At 35.7% G+C, this 3862-nt stretch overlaps 1 pseudogene; it reads left to right on the top strand.

Moving 5' to 3' along the window:
• The first annotated feature begins 1617 nt into the window (after positions 1 to 1617).
• On the top strand, positions 1618 to 3474 carry LOC145151946 (UDP-glycosyltransferase 73E1 pseudogene; annotated as a pseudogene).
• The last annotated feature ends 388 nt before the right edge of the window (positions 3475 to 3862 follow it).

Here is a 3862-nt window from a genome sequence, read left to right as displayed (position 1 = left end):
GTGTTAGACCTTGAATTAATGTAGGAGAGGTGGCTATCTACTTGAATATGTTTCAAGTTTTATTGGTGGTTTCCTTTTACGACTCAAATGAAAAAGAACATCACTAATAGGTGGTGGTTCTTTTCTCTTTGAATACGTTCCTACACTCGGATCTATCATTTTACTTGCACAACTTCAATTCATATTATAAGATTTTTAACCACAAAAAAACTCGTAATTAAACGATAGACATAATAAAACATTTCATATGGTTCCTCCTTTTTCGGATCATTAACATTAATGTTGGGTTTCCAAAGAACTCAAAAGATGCTAAAATAGTTCCTGCTTACATTTAACCAAAGAATAAGACTTAAGGCGGTATGCAAAGATAAAACGAAAATCGATCGATTAACTAACAATAGGAACTAGGTAGAAGACAGTGATGAGGGTCTTAGTGATGGTGTTTCAAATGTTGGTAAACGAGAGGCCGTGGTAACTAGGGTTTCTCTGCGTAAATGTGAATGAAAAATTAGAAAGAAGATGAAATTTTTTGGAGGGATAGTAAATTTGGAAAGATCTATCATGAAATTAAAATTTTGAATGAAATTTTTAAAGGGAAGATTAAATGGTGTGGTTCCATATGATTTTTTGGTACAGTCTATTATTTGAGTGTGGTTTTGAACTAAAGCATCAATAAATACTATTTTAATGCCTTTACTGAGGTTATAGGGAAACCGCACCAACAAATGTTTTAAATGGTGCAATTTATTGGCTTATTGATGTGAAATTGCTTTAATGGTGTGATTTTTTAGGCTACCACTACACCAAAAAGCAAAACCCATCCGCACCAAAAAAATTCGTTCAGTTGTTGTATATTTTTGACATTCCTAAGATTACGAGCAATTAACATACTAATCTTGTACACGTTTAATTTCTTGGTTTAATTTCTTGTGCCTAGAGATATGAATCAAATAGATTTCAGTCAAAGCAATTACAATCCTACAACTATCAAATGTATGATCATCAACATCTCCCTATTTTCTTTCCAACAAAATACTTGTTTTTGGAACTCACTTCCGTTTTTCATACTAACTAGTCAAGACGTTTTCGATGTCTATCCACAAACATAACTTGGGATAGATTAAAGGTTAGGTTTCTTAGAAATTAGATTTGTTTTCACAAACTTTGTTGGTGATAATAGTATCACATGTATAATTACTATAAGTGGAATTAATATGAGTATTTAATGACGTTCAAATTGTGATTTAATATAAGTTAGATGGTGCAATGTGCACATTTATATAATACGAATATATTACTCATAATACCTTATTTTTGTCACTCTTAAGGTTACCATTGCTTTTTTTTTTTTTTTTCCGTGACCAAATTAGAAAGTGCCTTTGATGGATTTTCCATGATTGGATTTCCTACACCTCAAACATATATGGTCGAAATATCAATCACGGAGAATACTGAAGATACACGATCCATCAAAAATCCAAAAACCGTGATGATTGATTATCAAACTGATCTTTGTATTCATACCCAATTTTTAATATAATTTTCAATATTACATGAAGTTATTTGCTGGTTGCAATCTAGAACATAACGTCAATCTTGAAGGGTCTTGGTTTTTGCAAATCACACAGATGAAGACACGTGGCAAACACTTCCAACACTTCACATGTTATTTGAGCCAAGTGAATAGATCCCTCAAGTAGTTCCAGAAACAACCACCCAAAACCACATTCTTGTACTCCAATGGCTTCCCCTTCTTCCGACCTTCACTTTATCTTGTTCCCTCTAATGGCCCAAGGCCATATGATACCCATGGTGGACATTGCCCGAATGCTAGCCCAACGCGGTGTTCTTGTCACTATAATCACAACTCCACTTAACGCCAACCGTTATAAATCAGTCACTGATCGTGCAATCAAAGCTAACCTCAAGATTCAAGTACTTGAACTCCAACTCCCTTTATCTGAAGTTGGATTGCCTGAAGGGTGCGAGAGTTTTGACTTGATTCCATCAACTGCACTAGTGCTCAAGTTTTTTGACGCCATTGCCATGTTAGAAGAACCAACTGAAAGATTGCTCCGGCGTTTAACTCCTGCTCCAAGTTGCATCATCTCAGATAGTGGTTTACCATGGACGACAGGTCTGGCTAAGAGGTTAAATATTCCTAGGCTTGTTTTCTATGGACCAGGATGCTACACGTATCTATGCATACACATAGTAGCGAATACTAGAATACTTGATGAAATCAAATCCGACTCTGAGTACTTTGTGCTGCCCGGTTTGCCTGACCGGATCGAAGTTACCAAACCCCAGGCTTCTGATTGGCCAAAAAGAGACTCAAAAGAAAGATTGGAGATGTTTGAACGTATAGAAGAAGCTGGGAAAGCTGCATATGGGATTGTCGTGAATAGCTTCGATGAGTTAGAGCCCAAGTATGTTGAAGAATTCGCAAAGGCAAAAGATAAAAAGGTGTGGTGTATTGGACCGGTTTCATTATGTAACAGAAGTTTCCTAGATGTAGCCGAAAGAGGTAGCAAGGCTTCCATTAACGAACATGATTGCTTGAAGTGGCTAGATTTAAGAGAACCAGGTTCTGTAGTCTACGTTTGCTTAGGGAGTCTATCGTATGCCTGCACAGAACAAGTCATTGAGCTTGGATTGGGATTAGAGTTATCGAACAAACCGTTTATTTGGTTCATTAGAGAGACAAGTGATGAACTAAAGAGATGGCTCTTGGAAGAAGCATATGAAGAAAGGATCAAAGATAGAGGTTTAATGGTGTTTGGTTGGGCACCACAAATCTTGATACTCTCACATGCAGCAATCGGGGGTTTCATAACGCATTGTGGGTGGAACTCGACTCTAGAAGGGATCTCTAATGGGATTCCAATGGTTACATGGCCCCATTTTGCTGACCAATTCCTAAATGAACGATTTATCACAGACGTGTTGAAGATTGGAGTGAGAATTGGTGCGGAGGTTCCTGTTTCTTTTGGGGAGAGAGATAACTTGAAAGTGATGGTTAAGAGGGAAGATGTGAAGATAGCTGTGGAAGGTTTAATGAATGATGATGAAGAAGGAAAGGCAAGAAGAAAGAGAGCTAAAGAGCTTGGGGAAATGTCAAAGAGAGCAATGGAGGAAGGGGGTTCGTCTCACAAGAATATGACGTCGATGATTCAAGCAATTACTGAAGAAGTAGCCAAGAACAATAAACCGGTTCAAGGTATTATGTAGCCATAATAGCTTCTACACCATGTTTTTTTGGGTTATTAATTAATGGGTAAAAAAATAAATTACTACCAGTTGATTCAAGGGGAGGAACACTATGGTTATGAATTTACTGTCATTTGAAGATCTAGACTGATGTTAGTCACTAGGTGCAAGTTTACATCTTCGTGGTCTTCCAAAACGAGCTTTTTTAATTTCATTGGTCGCTAATAGATATGATCTGTCGTAATATAGTGATAGAACTCTTACAACGGATTTTCGATTTCAAAATATATAAAATTCGACCAATAGCGACAGAATTTTCATGGCTAGTTTATGGACGTTTTATCCGTTTGTATTTTCTGGAAAAAAAAAAGTAGCAAAGATTTATTCTACTCGGTATTTTCACATTATTGCTAAAATAATTATATACATAAAGTTCTTTTATAATACATTTCAAAAATAAAAACAAAAATATAAAAATATAAAAAATTGTAGAAGCTCACAGATTTATTATTTATATAATTTTTTTAATTAATCGTGGCTGTCCCTAACTTGATTATTTGAAGGGTGCACGCCCTCCTAGATTAATTTTCAGTCTAACAAAAAAAAAAAAAAAACTTATTTGTTTTTGTGTTCTTGTCCAAATGTACAAACC

This window comes from Lactuca virosa, chromosome 1 (assembly GCF_052849685.1).
Source record: "Lactuca virosa cultivar CGN04683 chromosome 1, Lactuca_virosa_CGN04683_v6, whole genome shotgun sequence".
NCBI classification, from domain to species: Eukaryota; Viridiplantae; Streptophyta; class Magnoliopsida; order Asterales; family Asteraceae; genus Lactuca; species Lactuca virosa.
The sequence above is the reverse complement of the archived record's forward strand: the minus strand, read 5'-3'. Positions and strand labels throughout refer to the sequence as shown.